This window comes from Schistocerca cancellata, unplaced genomic scaffold (assembly GCF_023864275.1).
Source record: "Schistocerca cancellata isolate TAMUIC-IGC-003103 unplaced genomic scaffold, iqSchCanc2.1 HiC_scaffold_410, whole genome shotgun sequence".
Taxonomy (NCBI): Eukaryota; Metazoa; Arthropoda; class Insecta; order Orthoptera; family Acrididae; genus Schistocerca; species Schistocerca cancellata.
Window position 1 is genome coordinate 1 of NW_026046427.1, and position 12,603 is coordinate 12,603.

The window sequence follows — 12,603 nt, forward strand, 5'->3', positions numbered from 1 at the left end:
AGTCCGCCGACTGCGTCGGTTTTTTTATTTTTTGTTTCAGAAGAGAGAGCAGAAAATTTCGCAGTTTGCCTGTCGTTTTGGTACCTCGCTACACCTCACCTCTCACAGTCGTTTATAGCGCCTGTCCTTTTGATAAGGGCGAATTCCAAGCGTCAGCTTTCGCGTCAGCCGAGCAAAGTCGGGACAAGTCGGGACATACTACAGGATGGCCTGCGTGGAGCGACGACGGAAAGAAAACGTTAATTCAACAGCACGTGGCTCACATACTCATACGCATAGATTTGCGCCCGTTGCGGTGGCCGGGAATCGAACGCGGCTCAACTGCTCGGAAGGCAACTATGCTCACCATTACACCACCACCGCACAGCCGCTGCTCGCAACGCCGCGCTGTGTCGGCTTCCCGCCCGCCGGCAGTGACCCACGGTGATAGTAGCTGTAGGCGCTTTACGAGGTAGGAGGGTGCATTCGGGCAGCGCCTCCACGCACGCTGCGTCTTTGGGCAAGGCTCGTCGCCGCGGCCGCAACGTTACTCACACAATAGTGACGAGCGGTCGCTTTGAGGCAGTGTAGTGGGGGACTCCGCGTGTGTAGCACTTTTTTCGGTTGTATGCGACGTCGCTGGGTGGCAATCCCACTTTCCCTGCAGACAGCTGCTCGGGAATATGCTCGGGAAGCACGGACGTCATCGGACGTCCGCCCCCAACAAATGCAACTAACAAAATGAGAACAACAACTAAAAAAGTGGTAGGTTGTTCGCCTACCACGCGGGCGGCCCGGCTTCGATTCCCGGCCGATGCATCGTTTTGCTGTTGTCGCTATAGTGCTGCCGCGCCGATTGCTCGCTTGAGGTGCGTCAGCCTCAGGAATGTATAGCAGGATTCGCTGTGAGAAGAACCAAACATGCAGCACGCAAGAGACCCTACTTGGACGGTCGCGTGCTGTTACTGAACTCCAGCGTCGGCCTGGCCCTACAGGCCGCTGTGTTCAGGTGCCGCAAGGGCGATGTACTGTAACCTCAGGCAGTGCTGCTTTCCGTCGTTAAAAAAGCTGCGGCAGCAGTTTAATCTAGCAAGTCGGGAAAGCACGCGTAGCGACACAACAGATTCCTGAGAAAGCGCAAACTGTCTATCTCTAATATGTGAGACTTACCAAGTTTCCTGGGATGATGGATGCAACGAGCCTCGGTAGCGCAGTAGGTAGCGCGTAAGTCTCATAATCTTAAGGTCGTGAGTTCGATCCTCACCCGGGGCATTTAATTTGCTGTACATCACGGCTGAATTAACGGCGTTGCTATTGCTAGCGAACGAACTTAATTGTCGTTTGTTATCCACAAGAAATCCACGCCTCAGCGTCACAATGTTTACTTCCAATTATGGCAAGGTACAACTTTGATCATTCTCCTCCCCTGTTATGAGTGAAATATGATGCAAACAGCAATGAATAGACAGTTTCGAGCTGTGCGCCATGCCAGTCTGCACGCGCAAAAATGCTCGCAAACAGAGAACAACACTGAGTCCGGATTCAGCAGGAAATGCGAGAGGAGAGGGAGTAAATCTCACGTTTCTCGAGCAAGTCCGGTGTGGTCTAGTGGCTAGGATACCTGGCTTTCACCCAGGAGGCCCGGGTTCGATTCCCGGTACCGGAAGGTAAGTTTTTGCGCACACGACCCTGCATGTTTTGGCCTTCCAACCTTCGTTTGTCGCCCTCCTTCCGGAGCTTCAACCGAACGTAATCGGGGGAAGCAGGCACAGGATGCACTTACTGTCAGCACCGGGATAAAGGGAGAAGAGGCACTGGTCCGCTGTTGGGGTGCTACCAGCGTCAGTGGGAAGTCGGTGAAGTCGCCAGTTGCGCCAGAAGCCAGCAATTACCGTAGTACGCCTACACACGCGTTCCAGTTATTCACATTGCTTGCAGTCGCTCCATGCACAACAAGCGTGAGCCCGGATAGCTCAGTCGGTAGAGCATTAGGCTTTTAACCTAAGGGTCCAGGGTTCGAATCCCTGTTCGGGCGAAGATTTTAACGCTTCCGTAATGGCTCGTTTCGTAGCGCTGGTAGCCCTGCCGTAATCAGTGCACCGAGTTCGTTTCCTGTCAACATTCTGCGCAGACCGGTTGCATTTTTCACGATTCGAGGGAAGCTTTAGCTACGAGCAGTCGTGGCCGAGTGGTTAAGGCGTCTGACTAGAAATCAGATTCCCTCTGGGAGCGTAGGTTCGAGTCCCGCCGACTGCGTCGGTTTTTTTATTTTTTGTTTCAGAAGAGAGAGCAGAAAATTTCGCAGTTTGCCTGTCGTTTTGGTACCTCGCTACACCTCACCTCTCACAGTCGTTTATAGCGCCTGTCCTTTTGATAAGGGCGAATTCCAAGCGTCAGCTTTCGCGTCAGCCGAGCAAAGTCGGGACAAGTCGGGACATACTACAGGATGGCCTGCGTGGAGCGACGACGGAAAGAAAACGTTAATTCAACAGCACGTGGCTCACATACTCATACGCATAGATTTGCGCCCGTTGCGGTGGCCGGGAATCGAACGCGGCTCAACTGCTCGGAAGGCAACTATGCTCACCATTACACCACCACCGCACAGCCGCTGCTCGCAACGCCGCGCTGTGTCGGCTTCCCGCCCGCCGGCAGTGACCCACGGTGATAGTAGCTGTAGGCGCTTTACGAGGTAGGAGGGTGCATTCGGGCAGCGCCTCCACGCACGCTGCGTCTTTGGGCAAGGCTCGTCGCCGCGGCCGCAACGTTACTCACACAATAGTGACGAGCGGTCGCTTTGAGGCAGTGTAGTGGGGGACTCCGCGTGTGTAGCACTTTTTTCGGTTGTATGCGACGTCGCTGGGTGGCAATCCCACTTTCCCTGCAGACAGCTGCTCGGGAATATGCTCGGGAAGCACGGACGTCATCGGACGTCCGCCCCCAACAAATGCAACTAACAAAATGAGAACAACAACTAAAAAAGTGGTAGGTTGTTCGCCTACCACGCGGGCGGCCCGGCTTCGATTCCCGGCCGATGCATCGTTTTGCTGTTGTCGCTATAGTGCTGCCGCGCCGATTGCTCGCTTGAGGTGCGTCAGCCTCAGGAATGTATAGCAGGATTCGCTGTGAGAAGAACCAAACATGCAGCACGCAAGAGACCCTACTTGGACGGTCGCGTGCTGTTACTGAACTCCAGCGTCGGCCTGGCCCTACAGGCCGCTGTGTTCAGGTGCCGCAAGGGCGATGTACTGTAACCTCAGGCAGTGCTGCTTTCCGTCGTTAAAAAAGCTGCGGCAGCAGTTTAATCTAGCAAGTCGGGAAAGCACGCGTAGCGACACAACAGATTCCTGAGAAAGCGCAAACTGTCTATCTCTAATATGTGAGACTTACCAAGTTTCCTGGGATGATGGATGCAACGAGCCTCGGTAGCGCAGTAGGTAGCGCGTAAGTCTCATAATCTTAAGGTCGTGAGTTCGATCCTCACCCGGGGCATTTAATTTGCTGTACATCACGGCTGAATTAACGGCGTTGCTATTGCTAGCGAACGAACTTAATTGTCGTTTGTTATCCACAAGAAATCCACGCCTCAGCGTCACAATGTTTACTTCCAATTATGGCAAGGTACAACTTTGATCATTCTCCTCCCCTGTTATGAGTGAAATATGATGCAAACAGCAATGAATAGACAGTTTCGAGCTGTGCGCCATGCCAGTCTGCACGCGCAAAAATGCTCGCAAACAGAGAACAACACTGAGTCCGGATTCAGCAGGAAATGCGAGAGGAGAGGGAGTAAATCTCACGTTTCTCGAGCAAGTCCGGTGTGGTCTAGTGGCTAGGATACCTGGCTTTCACCCAGGAGGCCCGGGTTCGATTCCCGGTACCGGAAGGTAAGTTTTTGCGCACACGACCCTGCATGTTTTGGCCTTCCAACCTTCGTTTGTCGCCCTCCTTCCGGAGCTTCAACCGAACGTAATCGGGGGAAGCAGGCACAGGATGCACTTACTGTCAGCACCGGGATAAAGGGAGAAGAGGCACTGGTCCGCTGTTGGGGTGCTACCAGCGTCAGTGGGAAGTCGGTGAAGTCGCCAGTTGCGCCAGAAGCCAGCAATTACCGTAGTACGCCTACACACGCGTTCCAGTTATTCACATTGCTTGCAGTCGCTCCATGCACAACAAGCGTGAGCCCGGATAGCTCAGTCGGTAGAGCATTAGGCTTTTAACCTAAGGGTCCAGGGTTCGAATCCCTGTTCGGGCGAAGATTTTAACGCTTCCGTAATGGCTCGTTTCGTAGCGCTGGTAGCCCTGCCGTAATCAGTGCACCGAGTTCGTTTCCTGTCAACATTCTGCGCAGACCGGTTGCATTTTTCACGATTCGAGGGAAGCTTTAGCTACGAGCAGTCGTGGCCGAGTGGTTAAGGCGTCTGACTAGAAATCAGATTCCCTCTGGGAGCGTAGGTTCGAGTCCCGCCGACTGCGTCGGTTTTTTTATTTTTTGTTTCAGAAGAGAGAGCAGAAAATTTCGCAGTTTGCCTGTCGTTTTGGTACCTCGCTACACCTCACCTCTCACAGTCGTTTATAGCGCCTGTCCTTTTGATAAGGGCGAATTCCAAGCGTCAGCTTTCGCGTCAGCCGAGCAAAGTCGGGACAAGTCGGGACATACTACAGGATGGCCTGCGTGGAGCGACGACGGAAAGAAAACGTTAATTCAACAGCACGTGGCTCACATACTCATACGCATAGATTTGCGCCCGTTGCGGTGGCCGGGAATCGAACGCGGCTCAACTGCTCGGAAGGCAACTATGCTCACCATTACACCACCACCGCACAGCCGCTGCTCGCAACGCCGCGCTGTGTCGGCTTCCCGCCCGCCGGCAGTGGCCCACGGTGATAGTAGCTGTAGGCGCTTTACGAGGTAGGAGGGTGCATTCGGGCAGCGCCTCCACGCACGCTGCGTCTTTGGGCAAGGCTCGTCGCCGCGGCCGCAACGTTACTCACACAATAGTGACGAGCGGTCGCTTTGAGGCAGTGTAGTGGGGGACTCCGCGTGTGTAGCACTTTTTTCGGTTGTATGCGACGTCGCTGGGTGGCAATCCCACTTTCCCTGCAGACAGCTGCTCGGGAATATGCTCGGGAAGCACGGACGTCATCGGACGTCCGCCCCCAACAAATGCAACTAACAAAATGAGAACAACAACTAAAAAAGTGGTAGGTTGTTCGCCTACCACGCGGGCGGCCCGGCTTCGATTCCCGGCCGATGCATCGTTTTGCTGTTGTCGCTATAGTGCTGCCGCGCCGATTGCTCGCTTGAGGTGCGTCAGCCTCAGGAATGTATAGCAGGATTCGCTGTGAGAAGAACCAAACATGCAGCACGCAAGAGACCCTACTTGGACGGTCGCGTGCTGTTACTGAACTCCAGCGTCGGCCTGGCCCTACAGGCCGCTGTGTTCAGGTGCCGCAAGGGCGATGTACTGTAACCTCAGGCAGTGCTGCTTTCCGTCGTTAAAAAAGCTGCGGCAGCAGTTTAATCTAGCAAGTCGGGAAAGCACGCGTAGCGACACAACAGATTCCTGAGAAAGCGCAAACTGTCTATCTCTAATATGTGAGACTTACCAAGTTTCCTGGGATGATGGATGCAACGAGCCTCGGTAGCGCAGTAGGTAGCGCGTAAGTCTCATAATCTTAAGGTCGTGAGTTCGATCCTCACCCGGGGCATTTAATTTGCTGTACATCACGGCTGAATTAACGGCGTTGCTATTGCTAGCGAACGAACTTAATTGTCGTTTGTTATCCACAAGAAATCCACGCCTCAGCGTCACAATGTTTACTTCCAATTATGGCAAGGTACAACTTTGATCATTCTCCTCCCCTGTTATGAGTGAAATATGATGCAAACAGCAATGAATAGACAGTTTCGAGCTGTGCGCCATGCCAGTCTGCACGCGCAAAAATGCTCGCAAACAGAGAACAACACTGAGTCCGGATTCAGCAGGAAATGCGAGAGGAGAGGGAGTAAATCTCACGTTTCTCGAGCAAGTCCGGTGTGGTCTAGTGGCTAGGATACCTGGCTTTCACCCAGGAGGCCCGGGTTCGATTCCCGGTACCGGAAGGTAAGTTTTTGCGCACACGACCCTGCATGTTTTGGCCTTCCAACCTTCGTTTGTCGCCCTCCTTCCGGAGCTTCAACCGAACGTAATCGGGGGAAGCAGGCACAGGATGCACTTACTGTCAGCACCGGGATAAAGGGAGAAGAGGCACTGGTCCGCTGTTGGGGTGCTACCAGCGTCAGTGGGAAGTCGGTGAAGTCGCCAGTTGCGCCAGAAGCCAGCAATTACCGTAGTACGCCTACACACGCGTTCCAGTTATTCACATTGCTTGCAGTCGCTCCATGCACAACAAGCGTGAGCCCGGATAGCTCAGTCGGTAGAGCATTAGGCTTTTAACCTAAGGGTCCAGGGTTCGAATCCCTGTTCGGGCGAAGATTTTAACGCTTCCGTAATGGCTCGTTTCGTAGCGCTGGTAGCCCTGCCGTAATCAGTGCACCGAGTTCGTTTCCTGTCAACATTCTGCGCAGACCGGTTGCATTTTTCACGATTCGAGGGAAGCTTTAGCTACGAGCACTCGTGGCCGAGTGGTTAAGGCGTCTGACTAGAAATCAGATTCCCTCTGGGAGCGTAGGTTCGAGTCCTACCGACTGCGTCGGTTTTTTTATTTTTTGTTTCAGAAGAGAGAGCAGAAAATTTCGCAGTTTGCCTGTCGTTTTGGTACCTCGCTACACCTCACCTCTCACAGTCGTTTATAGCGCCTGTCCTTTTGATAAGGGCGAATTCCAAGCGTCAGCTTTCGCGTCAGCCGAGCAAAGTCGGGACAAGTCGGGACATACTACAGGATGGCCTGCGTGGAGCGACGACGGAAAGAAAACGTTAATTCAACAGCACGTGGCTCACATACTCATACGCATAGATTTGCGCCCGTTGCGGTGGCCGGGAATCGAACGCGGCTCAACTGCTCGGAAGGCAACTATGCTCACCATTACACCACCACCGCACAGCCGCTGCTCGCAACGCCGCGCTGTGTCGGCTTCCCGCCCGCCGGCAGTGACCCACGGTGATAGTAGCTGTAGGCGCTTTACGAGGTAGGAGGGTGCATTCGGGCAGCGCCTCCACGCACGCTGCGTCTTTGGGCAAGGCTCGTCGCCGCGGCCGCAACGTTACTCACACAATAGTGACGAGCGGTCGCTTTGAGGCAGTGTAGTGGGGGACTCCGCGTGTGTAGCACTTTTTTCGGTTGTATGCGACGTCGCTGGGTGGCAATCCCACTTTCCCTGCAGACAGCTGCTCGGGAATATGCTCGGGAAGCACGGACGTCATCGGACGTCCGCCCCCAACAAATGCAACTAACAAAATGAGAACAACAACTAAAAAAGTGGTAGGTTGTTCGCCTACCACGCGGGCGGCCCGGCTTCGATTCCCGGCCGATGCATCGTTTTGCTGTTGTCGCTATAGTGCTGCCGCGCCGATTGCTCGCTTGAGGTGCGTCAGCCTCAGGAATGTATAGCAGGATTCGCTGTGAGAAGAACCAAACATGCAGCACGCAAGAGACCCTACTTGGACGGTCGCGTGCTGTTACTGAACTCCAGCGTCGGCCTGGCCCTACAGGCCGCTGTGTTCAGGTGCCGCAAGGGCGATGTACTGTAACCTCAGGCAGTGCTGCTTTCCGTCGTTAAAAAAGCTGCGGCAGCAGTTTAATCTAGCAAGTCGGGAAAGCACGCGTAGCGACACAACAGATTCCTGAGAAAGCGCAAACTGTCTATCTCTAATATGTGAGACTTACCAAGTTTCCTGGGATGATGGATGCAACGAGCCTCGGTAGCGCAGTAGGTAGCGCGTAAGTCTCATAATCTTAAGGTCGTGAGTTCGATCCTCACCCGGGGCATTTAATTTGCTGTACATCACGGCTGAATTAACGGCGTTGCTATTGCTAGCGAACGAACTTAATTGTCGTTTGTTATCCACAAGAAATCCACGCCTCAGCGTCACAATGTTTACTTCCAATTATGGCAAGGTACAACTTTGATCATTCTCCTCCCCTGTTATGAGTGAAATATGATGCAAACAGCAATGAATAGACAGTTTCGAGCTGTGCGCCATGCCAGTCTGCACGCGCAAAAATGCTCGCAAACAGAGAACAACACTGAGTCCGGATTCAGCAGGAAATGCGAGAGGAGAGGGAGTAAATCTCACGTTTCTCGAGCAAGTCCGGTGTGGTCTAGTGGCTAGGATACCTGGCTTTCACCCAGGAGGCCCGGGTTCGATTCCCGGTACCGGAAGGTAAGTTTTTGCGCACACGACCCTGCATGTTTTGGCCTTCCAACCTTCGTTTGTCGCCCTCCTTCCGGAGCTTCAACCGAACGTAATCGGGGGAAGCAGGCACAGGATGCACTTACTGTCAGCACCGGGATAAAGGGAGAAGAGGCACTGGTCCGCTGTTGGGGTGCTACCAGCGTCAGTGGGAAGTCGGTGAAGTCGCCAGTTGCGCCAGAAGCCAGCAATTACCGTAGTACGCCTACACACGCGTTCCAGTTATTCACATTGCTTGCAGTCGCTCCATGCACAACAAGCGTGAGCCCGGATAGCTCAGTCGGTAGAGCATTAGGCTTTTAACCTAAGGGTCCAGGGTTCGAATCCCTGTTCGGGCGAAGATTTTAACGCTTCCGTAATGGCTCGTTTCGTAGCGCTGGTAGCCCTGCCGTAATCAGTGCACCGAGTTCGTTTCCTGTCAACATTCTGCGCAGACCGGTTGCATTTTTCACGATTCGAGGGAAGCTTTAGCTACGAGCAGTCGTGGCCGAGTGGTTAAGGCGTCTGACTAGAAATCAGATTCCCTCTGGGAGCGTAGGTTCGAGTCCCGCCGACTGCGTCGGTTTTTTTATTTTTTGTTTCAGAAGAGAGAGCAGAAAATTTCGCAGTTTGCCTGTCGTTTTGGTACCTCGCTACACCTCACCTCTCACAGTCGTTTATAGCGCCTGTCCTTTTGATAAGGGCGAATTCCAAGCGTCAGCTTTCGCGTCAGCCGAGCAAAGTCGGGACAAGTCGGGACATACTACAGGATGGCCTGCGTGGAGCGACGACGGAAAGAAAACGTTAATTCAACAGCACGTGGCTCACATACTCATACGCATAGATTTGCGCCCGTTGCGGTGGCCGGGAATCGAACGCGGCTCAACTGCTCGGAAGGCAACTATGCTCACCATTACACCACCACCGCACAGCCGCTGCTCGCAACGCTGCGCTGTGTCGGCTTCCCGCCCGCCGGCAGTGGCCCACGGTGATAGTAGCTGTAGGCGCTTTACGAGGTAGGAGGGTGCATTCGGGCAGCGCCTCCACGCACGCTGCGTCTTTGGGCAAGGCTCGTCGCCGCGGCCGCAACGTTACTCACACAATAGTGACGAGCGGTCGCTTTGAGGCAGTGTAGTGGGGGACTCCGCGTGTGTAGCACTTTTTTCGGTTGTATGCGACGTCGCTGGGTGGCAATCCCACTTTCCCTGCAGACAGCTGCTCGGGAATATGCTCGGGAAGCACGGACGTCATCGGACGTCCGCCCCCAACAAATGCAACTAACAAAATGAGAACAACAACTAAAAAAGTGGTAGGTTGTTCGCCTACCACGCGGGCGGCCCGGCTTCGATTCACGGCCGATGCATCGTTTTGCTGTTGTCGCTATAGTGCTGCCGCGCCGATTGCTCGCTTGAGGTGCGTCAGCCTCAGGAATGTATAGCAGGATTCGCTGTGAGAAGAACCAAACATGCAGCACGCAAGAGACCCTACTTGGACGGTCGCGTGCTGTTACTGAACTCCAGCGTCGGCCTGGCCCTACAGGCCGCTGTGTTCAGGTGCCGCAAGGGCGATGTACTGTAACCTCAGGCAGTGCTGCTTTCCGTCGTTAAAAAAGCTGCGGCAGCAGTTTAATCTAGCAAGTCGGGAAAGCACGCGTAGCGACACAACAGATTCCTGAGAAAGCGCAAACTGTCTATCTCTAATATGTGAGACTTACCAAGTTTCCTGGGATGATGGATGCAACGAGCCTCGGTAGCGCAGTAGGTAGCGCGTAAGTCTCATAATCTTAAGGTCGTGAGTTCGATCCTCACCCGGGGCATTTAATTTGCTGTACATCACGGCTGAATTAACGGCGTTGCTATTGCTAGCGAACGAACTTAATTGTCGTTTGTTATCCACAAGAAATCCACGCCTCAGCGTCACAATGTTTACTTCCAATTATGGCAAGGTACAACTTTGATCATTCTCCTCCCCTGTTATGAGTGAAATATGATGCAAACAGCAATGAATAGACAGTTTCGAGCTGTGCGCCATGCCAGTCTGCACGCGCAAAAATGCTCGCAAACAGAGAACAACACTGAGTCCGGATTCAGCAGGAAATGCGAGAGGAGAGGGAGTAAATCTCACGTTTCTCGAGCAAGTGCGGTGTGGTCTAGTGGCTAGGATACCTGGCTTTCACCCAGGAGGCCCGGGTTCGATTCCCGGTACCGGAAGGTAAGTTTTTGCGCACACGACCCTGCATGTTTTGGCCTTCCAACCTTCGTTTGTCGCCCTCCTTCCGGAGCTTCAACCGAACGTAATCGGGGGAAGCAGGCACAGGATGCACTTACTGTCAGCACCGGGATAAAGGGAGAAGAGGCACTGGTCCGCTGTTGGGGTGCTACCAGCGTCAGTGGGAAGTCGGTGAAGTCGCCAGTTGCGCCAGAAGCCAGCAATTACCGTAGTACGCCTACACACGCGTTCCAGTTATTCACATTGCTTGCAGTCGCTCCATGCACAACAAGCGTGAGCCCGGATAGCTCAGTCGGTAGAGCATTAGGCTTTTAACGTAAGGGTCCAGGGTTCGAATCCCTGTTCGGGCGAAGATTTTAACGCTTCCGTAATGGCTCGTCTCGTAGCGCTGGTAGCCCTGCCGTAATCAGTGCACCGAGTTCGTTTCCTGTCAACATTCTGCGCAGACCGGTTGCATTTTTCACGATTCGAGGGAAGCTTTAGCTACGAGCAGTCGTGGCCGAGTGGTTAAGGCGTCTGACTAGAAATCAGATTCCCTCTGGGAGCGTAGGTTCGAGTCCCGCCGACTGCGTCGGTTTTTTTATTTTTTGTTTCAGAAGAGAGAGCAGAAAATTTCGCAGTTTGCCTGTCGTTTTGGTACCTCGCTACACCTCACCTCTCACAGTCGTTTATAGCGCCTGTCCTTTTGATAAGGGCGAATTCCAAGCGTCAGCTTTCGCGTCAGCCGAGCAAAGTCGGGACAAGTCGGGACATACTACAGGATGGCCTGCGTGGAGCGACGACGGAAAGAAAACGTTAATTCAACAGCACGTGGCTCACATACTCATACGCATAGATTTGCGCCCGTTGCGGTGGCCGGGAATCGAACGCGGCTCAACTGCTCGGAAGGCAACTATGCTCACCATTACACCACCACCGCACAGCCGCTGCTCGCAACGCCGCGCTGTGTCGGCTTCCCGCCCGCCGGCAGTGACCCACGGTGATAGTAGCTGTAGGCGCTTTACGAGGTAGGAGGGTGCATTCGGGCAGCGCCTCCACGCACGCTGCGTCTTTGGGCAAGGCTCGTCGCCGCGGCCGCAACGTTACTCACACAATAGTGACGAGCGGTCGCTTTGAGGCAGTGTAGTGGGGGACTCCGCGTGTGTAGCACTTTTTTCGGTTGTATGCGACGTCGCTGGGTGGCAATCCCACTTTCCCTGCAGACAGCTGCTCGGGAATATGCTCGGGAAGCACGGACGTCATCGGACGTCCGCCCCCAACAAATGCAACTAACAAAATGAGAACAACAACTAAAAAAGTGGTAGGTTGTTCGCCTACCACGCGGGCGGCCCGGCTTCGATTCCCGGCCGATGCATCGTTTTGCTGTTGTCGCTATAGTGCTGCCGCGCCGATTGCTCGCTTGAGGTGCGTCAGCCTCAGGAATGTATAGCAGGATTCGCTGTGAGAAGAACCAAACATGCAGCACGCAAGAGACCCTACTTGGACGGTCGCGTGCTGTTACTGAACTCCAGCGTCGGCCTGGCCCTACAGGCCGCTGTGTTCAGGTGCCGCAAGGGCGATGTACTGTAACCTCAGGCAGTGCTGCTTTCCGTCGTTAAAAAAGCTGCGGCAGCAGTTTAATCTAGCAAGTCGGGAAAGCACGCGTAGCGACACAACAGATTCCTGAGAAAGCGCAAACTGTCTATCTCTAATATGTGAGACTTACCAAGTTTCCTGGGATGATGGATGCAACGAGCCTCGGTAGCGCAGTAGGTAGCGCGTAAGTCTCATAATCTTAAGGTCGTGAGTTCGATCCTCACCCGGGGCATTTAATTTGCTGTACATCACGGCTGAATTAACGGCGTTGCTATTGCTAGCGAACGAACTTAATTGTCGTTTGTTATCCACAAGAAATCCACGCCTCAGCGTCACAATGTTTACTTCCAATTATGGCAAGGTACAACTTTGATCATTCTCCTCCCCTGTTATGAGTGAAATATGATGCAAACAGCAATGAATAGACAGTTTCGAGCTGTGCGCCATGCCAGTCTGCACGCGCAAAAATGCTCGCAAACAGAGA

General features: G+C 53.7%; 27 non-coding genes across 27 annotated transcripts; 21 read left to right on the forward strand and 6 right to left on the reverse strand.

The window, feature by feature from the left end:
• Positions 1–291: 291 nt before the first annotated feature.
• On the reverse strand, positions 292–363 carry Trnag-ucc (transfer RNA glycine (anticodon UCC)). The gene has a single exon. It is a non-coding gene; the product is annotated as a tRNA-Gly (tRNA).
• Positions 364–1,178: 815 nt separating this feature from the next.
• Trnam-cau (transfer RNA methionine (anticodon CAU)) lies at positions 1,179–1,251 on the forward strand. The gene has a single exon. It is a non-coding gene; the product is annotated as a tRNA-Met (tRNA).
• A 322-nt stretch (positions 1,252–1,573) lies between these two features.
• Trnae-uuc (transfer RNA glutamic acid (anticodon UUC)) lies at positions 1,574–1,645 on the forward strand. Its single transcript has one exon. It is a non-coding gene; the product is annotated as a tRNA-Glu (tRNA).
• A 296-nt stretch (positions 1,646–1,941) lies between these two features.
• On the forward strand, positions 1,942–2,014 carry Trnak-uuu (transfer RNA lysine (anticodon UUU)). The gene has a single exon. It is a non-coding gene; the product is annotated as a tRNA-Lys (tRNA).
• A 139-nt stretch (positions 2,015–2,153) lies between these two features.
• Trnas-aga (transfer RNA serine (anticodon AGA)) lies at positions 2,154–2,235 on the forward strand. The gene has a single exon. It is a non-coding gene; the product is annotated as a tRNA-Ser (tRNA).
• A 276-nt stretch (positions 2,236–2,511) lies between these two features.
• Trnag-ucc (transfer RNA glycine (anticodon UCC)) lies at positions 2,512–2,583 on the reverse strand. The gene has a single exon. It is a non-coding gene; the product is annotated as a tRNA-Gly (tRNA).
• An 815-nt stretch (positions 2,584–3,398) lies between these two features.
• Trnam-cau (transfer RNA methionine (anticodon CAU)) lies at positions 3,399–3,471 on the forward strand. Its single transcript has one exon. It is a non-coding gene; the product is annotated as a tRNA-Met (tRNA).
• Positions 3,472–3,793: 322 nt separating this feature from the next.
• On the forward strand, positions 3,794–3,865 carry Trnae-uuc (transfer RNA glutamic acid (anticodon UUC)). The gene has a single exon. It is a non-coding gene; the product is annotated as a tRNA-Glu (tRNA).
• A 296-nt stretch (positions 3,866–4,161) lies between these two features.
• Positions 4,162–4,234, forward strand: Trnak-uuu (transfer RNA lysine (anticodon UUU)). Its single transcript has one exon. It is a non-coding gene; the product is annotated as a tRNA-Lys (tRNA).
• Positions 4,235–4,373: 139 nt separating this feature from the next.
• Positions 4,374–4,455, forward strand: Trnas-aga (transfer RNA serine (anticodon AGA)). The gene has a single exon. It is a non-coding gene; the product is annotated as a tRNA-Ser (tRNA).
• A 276-nt stretch (positions 4,456–4,731) lies between these two features.
• Trnag-ucc (transfer RNA glycine (anticodon UCC)) lies at positions 4,732–4,803 on the reverse strand. Its single transcript has one exon. It is a non-coding gene; the product is annotated as a tRNA-Gly (tRNA).
• An 815-nt stretch (positions 4,804–5,618) lies between these two features.
• Trnam-cau (transfer RNA methionine (anticodon CAU)) lies at positions 5,619–5,691 on the forward strand. Its single transcript has one exon. It is a non-coding gene; the product is annotated as a tRNA-Met (tRNA).
• A 322-nt stretch (positions 5,692–6,013) lies between these two features.
• Trnae-uuc (transfer RNA glutamic acid (anticodon UUC)) lies at positions 6,014–6,085 on the forward strand. Its single transcript has one exon. It is a non-coding gene; the product is annotated as a tRNA-Glu (tRNA).
• Positions 6,086–6,381: 296 nt separating this feature from the next.
• Trnak-uuu (transfer RNA lysine (anticodon UUU)) lies at positions 6,382–6,454 on the forward strand. The gene has a single exon. It is a non-coding gene; the product is annotated as a tRNA-Lys (tRNA).
• A 139-nt stretch (positions 6,455–6,593) lies between these two features.
• Positions 6,594–6,675, forward strand: Trnas-aga (transfer RNA serine (anticodon AGA)). The gene has a single exon. It is a non-coding gene; the product is annotated as a tRNA-Ser (tRNA).
• Positions 6,676–6,951: 276 nt separating this feature from the next.
• Positions 6,952–7,023, reverse strand: Trnag-ucc (transfer RNA glycine (anticodon UCC)). The gene has a single exon. It is a non-coding gene; the product is annotated as a tRNA-Gly (tRNA).
• An 815-nt stretch (positions 7,024–7,838) lies between these two features.
• Positions 7,839–7,911, forward strand: Trnam-cau (transfer RNA methionine (anticodon CAU)). The gene has a single exon. It is a non-coding gene; the product is annotated as a tRNA-Met (tRNA).
• A 322-nt stretch (positions 7,912–8,233) lies between these two features.
• On the forward strand, positions 8,234–8,305 carry Trnae-uuc (transfer RNA glutamic acid (anticodon UUC)). The gene has a single exon. It is a non-coding gene; the product is annotated as a tRNA-Glu (tRNA).
• Positions 8,306–8,601: 296 nt separating this feature from the next.
• On the forward strand, positions 8,602–8,674 carry Trnak-uuu (transfer RNA lysine (anticodon UUU)). The gene has a single exon. It is a non-coding gene; the product is annotated as a tRNA-Lys (tRNA).
• Positions 8,675–8,813: 139 nt separating this feature from the next.
• Trnas-aga (transfer RNA serine (anticodon AGA)) lies at positions 8,814–8,895 on the forward strand. The gene has a single exon. It is a non-coding gene; the product is annotated as a tRNA-Ser (tRNA).
• A 276-nt stretch (positions 8,896–9,171) lies between these two features.
• Trnag-ucc (transfer RNA glycine (anticodon UCC)) lies at positions 9,172–9,243 on the reverse strand. The gene has a single exon. It is a non-coding gene; the product is annotated as a tRNA-Gly (tRNA).
• Positions 9,244–10,058: 815 nt separating this feature from the next.
• On the forward strand, positions 10,059–10,131 carry Trnam-cau (transfer RNA methionine (anticodon CAU)). Its single transcript has one exon. It is a non-coding gene; the product is annotated as a tRNA-Met (tRNA).
• Positions 10,132–10,453: 322 nt separating this feature from the next.
• Positions 10,454–10,525, forward strand: Trnae-uuc (transfer RNA glutamic acid (anticodon UUC)). Its single transcript has one exon. It is a non-coding gene; the product is annotated as a tRNA-Glu (tRNA).
• A 296-nt stretch (positions 10,526–10,821) lies between these two features.
• Trnak-uuu (transfer RNA lysine (anticodon UUU)) lies at positions 10,822–10,894 on the forward strand. The gene has a single exon. It is a non-coding gene; the product is annotated as a tRNA-Lys (tRNA).
• Positions 10,895–11,033: 139 nt separating this feature from the next.
• Trnas-aga (transfer RNA serine (anticodon AGA)) lies at positions 11,034–11,115 on the forward strand. Its single transcript has one exon. It is a non-coding gene; the product is annotated as a tRNA-Ser (tRNA).
• A 276-nt stretch (positions 11,116–11,391) lies between these two features.
• Trnag-ucc (transfer RNA glycine (anticodon UCC)) lies at positions 11,392–11,463 on the reverse strand. Its single transcript has one exon. It is a non-coding gene; the product is annotated as a tRNA-Gly (tRNA).
• An 815-nt stretch (positions 11,464–12,278) lies between these two features.
• Positions 12,279–12,351, forward strand: Trnam-cau (transfer RNA methionine (anticodon CAU)). The gene has a single exon. It is a non-coding gene; the product is annotated as a tRNA-Met (tRNA).
• The last annotated feature ends 252 nt before the right edge of the window (positions 12,352–12,603 follow it).